This window comes from Balaenoptera ricei, chromosome 19 (assembly GCF_028023285.1).
Source record: "Balaenoptera ricei isolate mBalRic1 chromosome 19, mBalRic1.hap2, whole genome shotgun sequence".
Taxonomy (NCBI): domain Eukaryota; kingdom Metazoa; phylum Chordata; class Mammalia; order Artiodactyla; family Balaenopteridae; genus Balaenoptera; species Balaenoptera ricei.
In genome coordinates, this window is record NC_082657.1 from 4933574 (window position 1) to 4943050 (window position 9477).

The window sequence follows — 9477 nt, forward strand, 5'->3', positions numbered from 1 at the left end:
CAACATCCAGTTAGGTTCCAGTTGACCTGGTGGTTGAGTGCTTCAGGCTAATCTTTACTACTGAAACAGAACTGGGAGTCATTACAACTGACGTATTGTCTTTGCTATTGTTAGTTCTCTTGCCTGATAGCAGGCTATGTTTCTGCCTTCCTTTATTCCCTTAAGATCTTTAATTCCTGAGACCTGTTCAAGGGCAAGCATTGTGGCCAGGCTTAGATCACGAAATGGCTAAGGCAAAAATGGTTTCTCATATGTCAAGAAAGCCATTCCTGGTTCTCTTTTTCTGGGGATCCTCTAACCTATCTTGTTACCTTACCGAACCAGGTTTCTTGACCCAATGTTCAGCAAGACATGAAGGTTTGCAGCATGCCGCAGACCGGCTGCAGAAAGCTAGAAGTTCCTGGCGGTGAGGGGTAAGGAACTGAAAAGCACCAGTATGGGATCAGAAGGGCCAAGACAACTGATGGTTGCAAGGCAAGTTTATTCAAAGAGCATGAATGTATATATAGGTTTAGTACGGAACGAATAGCAGACAATAAATCAGTAAACCTTGTTTTCCACATAATTCTGTCGCCACTGCCTATGCGTCAGCAATAAATCAGTAAACCTTGTTTTCCACATAATTCTGTCGCCACTGCCTATGCGTCAGCATGCTCTATGGGCCATTCTCTGGAGATACAGACTTCCCCCTTAGGGCAGCACGTCCTTCTTCTGGGGAACAACCAGGGGCTCTTAGATCCAGAGCAGGCACCTGGAACGAAACTGGCCGCAAGCCATTTTCCTTTTTTACGCTCGATACCGCAGCGTCAGGAGTGCATACCAAGAAAGAGACAAGCAGTTCTCCGGAAAGCAGAAAGCTGAATAAGCTTACAGCTTGGGGGCCACCACATTTCCCCCTTTTTTATTATTTTTTAAAGCTTGATAATGTAGTTTTAAGCCATGAACATCCTGACGCAAGACAGCGAGGCGCCCCATTACAAATCTGACAACACAAGGTAATAAACCGATCACCAATAAAAGTAGTACACCAATTGATATCAGGCCCGAGAGCCCTCCATGAATCCATTGTATCGGATTTAGCCATTGTAGTTGATCTAATAATCCTTGAATCAAATTCTGGGGTCCATCTTCGTCCAGGTGGGCCTCTTGAATAGCTTGTATTTCGGCATTTAACTTTTGAATATCAAGGCTAATGTGTCCATCAGTCCATACACTTAATATATGCATTTTAACTTTTTCCCAATCCCATTGTGAATCATTATATAAATGTTGAGTTACACAAATCCAGGTATATTTGGCATGACAAATCAAACGCATTTTTAATTTTAAAGCCATAACTTGATCCCCTATTCCTATTAGAACATTTTAAAATTCATCTACTTCCGTTTTTAGTTGGGTATCAATATGACTTTGTAGGGCTAATGCTACACTAGTATTTTTAGACAACTGATTAACATAATGAGCCTGGTGAATAGTTTGTGAAAGAGCAATCCCAGCAGTGGCCGCAGTAGCAGTTAAAGCTGCTAAGGCTAGGATTGCACATATTAGAACACCTATAAATCTCTTTGGTCGTTTTAATGCTTCAGTCAATTCCAGCCAGGCTTGCATGCCAGTGTTATGATACCATGGTTCAGACAAATTAACAGGTAACATTACATAAGAAGGTTGCTTCATAATCATAACAGATGTAGATCCTTTAACGGGCAAAACACAACTACTAAAGATACAATTAACACAAGTAATATTATAACCTATAGGATTCATAGTGTTTTCTACAATTAAATCTCCAATCAATAAAGCATAAGGAGGAGCGACGCAAGTAATCACTGGTCTATAAGAAAAGGATAAGGTAAGTTTCCAGAATTCCCATTGCTTGTAAAAAACAAGGCTGCTATTATTAACGGGGACAGAAGAAACTAGTATGGTGCCATTATCATAATCTAAAGTACACCAGACAGAGGCTTTAGTCCATGTATCATTACAAACAGGAAAATCAGACTGCGGGAATTCAGAAGCCATAAAAGCAGGAAATTGTAGTCCTGTGACAGTATTTACGACCGTAATTTGATGTCCAGCTAATAACGTCCCTTGATTACCCATGGTAGTTTCAATACACAAATAATGTCCAGTATCTTTAATCCTCAAGCGATATATGCATAGAGAATGATCCAACGAAGTATTAGAAGCAAGCTTAGTTACTCTAGCATTCATGTGAATGGGAACGTTATCCTTATACCAAAATACAAAGGTGGATAAATCTCCTCGTCTAGAAACAGTCTGTTTGCAAGGAAGACAAATATTAGATCCCGCAGCTTTATAATTTTTACGTAAATGAGTAAAAAATTGAGAATTTACAGTGGTTTAGTAAGAAATAGCATGTTCTAAAGCAACAGCCTTAACACAACCCGAATTGGTACTCATAGGACTTAAACAAACAGGGGGAGTATTAAACCAATTAGAGTAATTAACAGAAGTTTTAGTAATAGGCAAATTTCCTAGCACTCTTCCAAAAGTAGAATCATTATAGAAAATTGGAAGGTCAGCTTCAGACCATGTAACAGGTTGTAATAAAGGAGGATCGGGTACATAAGCCCAATAAGATTTAGCCTCTATAGGTGGGGCTGCCAATACAGCTATCATGGCTAAAAAAAAGGTAAGAGGAGAGCGAGGATGAGCACTCCCCTCCATAATCCTTCGTGCTTGAAATACTAAACATTGCAATTGATACCAAGTAATTTGATTTCGATCTCCCCTCGCCTCCCTGACAAGTTGTCTCCTACTCCGTCGCCGCATTCTTCTCGTCCGCCGGGGGAACCGGTTGGGGTGTGCTGTGGTCGATTGCGAGAGCCTCAGGCGACGCATTCTTCGAGTCAGGGTGTTTATTGGTGATGGCATGATAATGTCGAACCAAGCGCTCCGGGAGCCACCGCGGAGAGTCTGCCTCCCTAGGGAAAACACAAACATGGCCTCGGCCCCATACTAAAACAGGGTCTGGTCCATGCCAAAGGTTAGTCATGGGATCTTTCCATTTAACAAGCGCTTTTTCAGGAGGGGTTCCAGAAAGACCTGTAAACAATCGTTCATAAGGCGTGTGACTAAATGCATCTAAAGTTAAAAAATTTAAAATAAATAAAGCATGATTAAGCATAATCTGAGGAGATCTATCATATTCCCCCTTTTTTATTTTTTGTAATGTAATTTTTAATTGTTGGTTGGCACGTTCTACAATACCTTGACCCTGAGGATTGTAGGGAATGCCTGTTTTATGTGAAATATGGAAAGTTGCACAAAAATTGGCAAAAGCTTTACTCGTATATCCTGGAGCATTATCTGTTTTTAAAGCTTTAGGAATTCCCATAGATGCAAAACAATGAAATAAATGAGTAAATACATATTTAGTAGATTCCCCAGCCAAAGGCGTAGCACATATAAAATTAGAGTAAGTATCAACAGTTACATGAACAAATTGTAATTTACCAAAAGAGGGAATATGAGTAACATCCATTTGCCAAAGATGATGAGGGAGTAAACCCCGAGGATTGACTCCAAATTGTGGAACAGGAAGGTGGGGTAAACATTTAGAGCAGGACTTAACAATGTATCGGGCTGTTTCTCTAGAAATAGAGAATTGTTTTTGAAGCATAGCAGCAGATTGATGATGTAAATTATGTGATTGTGTAGCAAGATCCTGAGGTTGAGATAAACTTAAGGCTATAATCTTTGTATTTTCGTCAGCAGATTGATTTCCCAAAGACAATGGGCCAGGGAGACCTGAATGGGCTCGAATATGTAATATGGCTACAGGAAAGTCATGCTGACGAATAATCTTTTGTAGTTGAAAGAAAGTCTGAAACAACTGAGAATCAACAGTATTGCCAATTATAGCGGTTTCTATGTTACGCAAAATAGTAACCAAATAATGGCTATCCGTATAGAGATTAAAAGAACAATGTGAAAGGATTTGAAAAGCCAAGGAAATCGCATGTAATTCAACTCGTTGGGCAGAGGTATGATCTGTTTGTTCTTTATGAAGTAAGTCATCAGAAATAACCACAGCGATGCCATTGGCAGAACCATCAGTAAAAACATTTGGGGCATTGAGAATAGGAGTTGAACAGATAGTTTTAGGAAACATAAATAGATGTTGAGTAGCAAAATGAAGGAGTTTATTAGAAGGATAATGATTATCAATAATTCCTGAATATCCAGCAAAAGCAAGAGCCCAAAAATCAGAGACAAATAATAGCCAAGAATATTGATAAGTAGTATAAGGTATAATAATAGAATTTGGTTCATATCCTACCAACTGAATATTTCTTCTACGACCCAATTGAACAAGGGTTGCTATTAACTCATAATAAGGTGTAATGACTTTATTAGGCGTATTTTTCATATGAATCCATTCAAGAATTCCTGTTTCTTGCCATAATAAGGCGGTAGGGGTATGTGACGTAGCACAGATTATTAATAGTATAGGTAAAGGGCTTCCTTGGTGGCGCAGTGGTTGAGAATCTGCCTGCCGATGCAGGGGACACGGGTTCGAGCCCTGGTCTGGGAAGATCCCACATGCCGCGGAGCAACTAGGCCCGTGAGCCACAACTACTGAGCCTGCGCGTCTGGAGCCTGTGCTCCGCAACAAGAGAGGCCGCGACAGTGAGAGGCCCGCGCACCGCGATGAAGAGTGGCCCCCACTTGCCGCAACTAGAGAAAGCCCTCGCACAGAAACGAGGACCCAACACAGCCAAAAATAAAATAAATAAATAAATAAAAATTAAAAAAAAAATAGTATAGGTAAAGAAAGCTCAATTCTAGTTAGCTGAGCAGATTGTATTGCTTTGTTTACAAGCTTGAGTGCTTGTTGAGCTTCAGAAGTTAAAATACGAGGGGAAGAAGGATCAGGACTTCCCTTTAGGATATTAAAAAGAGGCTGTAACTGACCCGTAGTTAATTTTAAAGAAGGTCGCAGCCAATTAATATCTCCTAATAACTTTTGAAAATCATTTAAAGTTTTAAGAACATCAATCCTTATCTCTATCTTCTGAGGTGTAATGTTATAATTTGTGATATACTTACCAAGATATGAGAAGGGTGGGTTCATCTGTACTTTGTCAGCAGCAATGACTAGTCCTGATCGTGACAAATGACTTTGAAGGGAATTATAAGCCTTAAGTAAAATATGTTTATCAGAATAAGCAAGTAATAAGTCATCCATATAATGAATAAAATATATCTGAGGGAACTGTTTACGAACAGGGGCAATAACTTGAGCTACAAACTGTTGACATAAAGTAGGACTATTAGCCATACCCTGAGGCAGCATTTTCCATTGATAACGTTGCATAGGTTCTATAAAATTTAAAGAGGGTAAGCTAAAAGCAAATCGCAACTTATCAGCCGGAAATAGAGGAATAGTAAAAAAGCAATCCTTAAGATCAATAATAATAATCATATAATTTTTAGGTATGGCTGCAGGAGAAGGCAAACCTGGTTGCAGAGCTCCCATAATTACCATAGTTTGATTAACAGCACGTAAATCTTGCAATAAACGATATTTTCCCGATTTTTTCTTTATAACAAATATAGGAGTATTCCAAGGGCTATTAGACTTTTCTAGTCTGCCCAAAGCAAGCTGTTCATTAATTATATTATGGGCCGCCATTAATTTCTCCTTAGAAAGGGGCCATTGGTCCAACCAGACAGGATTATCAGAAATCCAAGTTATAGGGTCAGCATGTGGTGGAGGAGAATCCAAGGCCCCTAGAAAAAACCCAAGCCTGTTTTATCCCGTTTATTATCAATCTGTAAGGGTAATTTATTTCCCTGTTGATTTTTTCCCAAACCATTCCTAGGATCATACCCTTGATTTAACAACATATTAGTTACAGTAGGGTTGGGACTAAGCAATAGGATTCCCATTTGTTGTAATATATCTCTTCCCCAAAGGTTAACTGGCAATCCGGGCAATACGTAGGGTTTGAATATTCCTTGATTACCTTCAGCATCCTGCCAATGTAGGTATTGCGAACTTTGTTGTGGAGAATTAGATTGGCCAATACCTTGCAACTGTGTAATGGTTTGGTGCATGGGCCAATTTTTTGGCCAATGTATAAACGAAATAACAGAAACATCAGCACCAGTATCTAATAACCCAGAAAAAGGCCTTCCATTTATTTTTAATACCAATTGTGGTCTTTCCCTACCAATTTGTTGAATCCAATAAACTGCATCAGAGGAACCGAAAGCCCCAGTTCCTCTTTTGTTATGTTGTAAAATTTTTCCTTCTGGTATGTATGGAATTAATAGAAGCTGAGCTATTCGCATACCGGGCGTGATAAGAAAAGATCCTTTTGATGTTTGAACCATAACCTTTAATTCCCCTTCATAATCAGCATCAATCACCCCAGGAATAATAGTTAAGCCTTTCATAGACATACTACTTCTTCCAAGGATTATACCAACTGTTCCCTGGGGTAAAGGCCCAAAAGTTCCTGTAGGAAGGGCTTGGGGTCCCATATCCGAGGTTAATAAGAATTGGGTGGAGGCACAGAGATCCAGTCCTGCACTATTTGGCGTGGCCCTTTGAAGGGAGGAGATTCCATTCCCTGAGGAACAAAGGTCTGAGCTGGAGGCGGTGGAGCAGGTTGTGGGGGGGATTATTGATATTGCTCCAATTGTTTGATGGGGCCGGAGCAGGCCCCTCCGGAAGTTTCCCGACAAGGGAGTTCCATCTTTATGAGTCACTGATCGACATTCTTTAGCCCAATGCCGTCCTCTTTGGCATCGGGGATAAATTGTGGGAGGAGGAGATTTACCTTGAGGCACAGAATTTACGATAGGCATATTAGGAGTATCAACAGTACAATTTTTTGCAAAATGATTTGGTTCCCACATTTAAAATAGTTTTTACTTTTAGCATTTGGCCCAAATCCTGCCTTAGTTAGGGCTGCAGCTATAGCTGCTCCCTGTAAGTAAGATGATCCAATATCAGAACAAACTCGAATATAATCCTCTAAATTTCCTTTCTTTTTCCATGGACGTATAGCTGCTTGACAAATATCATTAGCATTTTCGAAAGCCAATTGTTTGACGATAATTGCTCCAGAAGGACCATCAGAAATAATTTTATTAACAGCCTGTAATAATCTATCCACAAAATCAGCATAAGGTTCATCTGCCCCTTGCCTTATTTTAGCAAGGTCTTCAGTCCTAGTGGAGGCAGGTAAATGTTTCCATGCATGTAGAGCTATATGATTGATCTGAGCATAAGCCACAAAAGGGAAAGCTAATTGATCCTGTAAAAACTGATGTTGTCCTTCCCCAATCAACATCTCATAATTTACTAGCACATTATGTGCAGTATTTCTTTCAGCTTGTTCAGCAGCCTTTTCATAATATTCTGATTTCCAAAGTAAATAGTCGCCACCAGTGAGACAAGCACGAGCAATAGATTTCCAGTCTGCTGGAGGCAATGCTTCTGTTGCAATAGTATCCAACATAGTAATAGTGAAAGGGGCTATAGGCCCATATTGTGCACAGGCTGCTTTTAAATCTTTCAAAACCTTAAAGGAGAGAGGCTGATATTCCCGAATATTTTGTTGTGGATTTTGAGGATTGGGTCGTTCCACCACCGGGCAGCAGAATAAAGGATCCTCCCCTCTATTAAGAGCTCCCCGTACTGCTTGTTGTAAAGGACTAAGCTTAGGAGGGGTAGGGACAGAGACATGTAATTGCTGTAACCGTGGAAGAATATTTTCATCAGGATATTTTTCAGCCTCGTATTTGGCTTCTTCATCCACTAGATCAAAAGAAAAGTCATCATCATCAAGTGAATTAACACTCTTTATCCTCGGTGGCAACGGAGGAGCAGTAGCTACTACAGCAATATGTTCTACAGATTTAGCTGTTAATTTTGGAACTGAATCATAAATTGGATTAAAACAATCTCTTATTAAATTCCACAAGCTAAAAGTGGAAACTGAAACAGAAGATGGTCCATGTGCTTCATGATATTTAGGTAACTCATCTCCTACACGAGTCCAAATTGCTAAGTCCACTGATCCTCCTTCAGGGAACCAAGGACAAGCATCATATACTAATTGCAAAAATTCCAGAAGTTGTGAGGTAGTTACCTTAATTCCACGGGCTTTTAACATTGAAAGCAAAACCTGAGCAAATAAATCACGCTCCTTAGAGCCCTTTTGTCCCATATCATTTTACTTCTGACTCTTTCTCGAGTTACCGTCCTAAAAACGAAATTATTTCTTGTGGCCACACTATCTCACTCGAGAGTTCTACTTACCTGAAATCTTCCGAAATGCCTCACGCACTCAGGTCCTTGTGCGGGCGCCACTTGCCGCAGACCGGCTGCAGAAAGCTAGAAGTTCCTGGCGGTGAGGGGTAAGGAACTGAAAAGCACCAGTATGGGATCAGAAGGGCCAAGACAACTGATGGTTGCAAGGCAAGTTTATTCAAAGAGCATGAATGTATATATAGGTTTAGTACGGAACGAATAGCAGACAATAAATCAGTAAACCTTGTTTTCCACATAATTCTGTCGCCACTGCCTATGCGTCAGCAATAAATCAGTAAACCTTGTTTTCCACATAATTCTGTCGCCACTGCCTATGCGTCAGCATGCTCTATGGGCCATTCTCTGGAGATACAGACTTCCCCCTTAGGGCAGCACGTCCTTCTTCTGGGGAACAACCAGGGGCTCTTAGATGCAGAGCAGGCACCTGGAACGAAACTGGCCGCAAGCCATTTTCCTTTTTTACGCTCGATACTGCAGCGTCAGGAGTGCATACCAAGAAAGAGACAAGCAGTTCTCCGGAAAGCAGAAAGCTGAATAAGCTTACAGCTTGGGGGCCACCACAGCAGCAGAGAAAGTTTTATTCATGAGGCAGCCAAGCTAAGTGATGGGAGAACAAATATCAAACCCACCTCCCTCATGGCAAGACCTGGGACATAGGAAAAGTGATTGGAGATAAGAAAAACATGAGGTAATCCTTGTTCTGCACCAGCACAACTAAGTTAAAGGCTTCTTCAGGGAACTCATGTTCAGAAAATGGCTCTTAGCATGTTCAGAAGGTGGAGTTTTTGGCCCTCTGATGTCAAAATGTCACAGAGCAGACACTCGCAGATGCGCAGGTGGAGGGTCAGTGGTTCTAACTAGTTGTAACCAGCTCGGCATCAAACTGGACACAGCTGACTCCAAGTTTCTAAAAAACGACTTGGACAAACATCTTTAGCTAAATGACACTTGCAGGATGTGCAAGCTTTCCTAAAAATAATTAAAGTGGGCTTGATCCTCAAAAGCAGGTTACAGTTTATTATTTATTTAGCAAGTTAAATAGATCTAACTGGTGACTACCTTTGGTTTCAACAGTAAATCAAAATAAGCAGGAGGCAAAGCGGCTACACAGAGTTCAAAAGACACACGTTTCTAAATCCCTAAAGAGACGCTTTACAGGCAAGGCT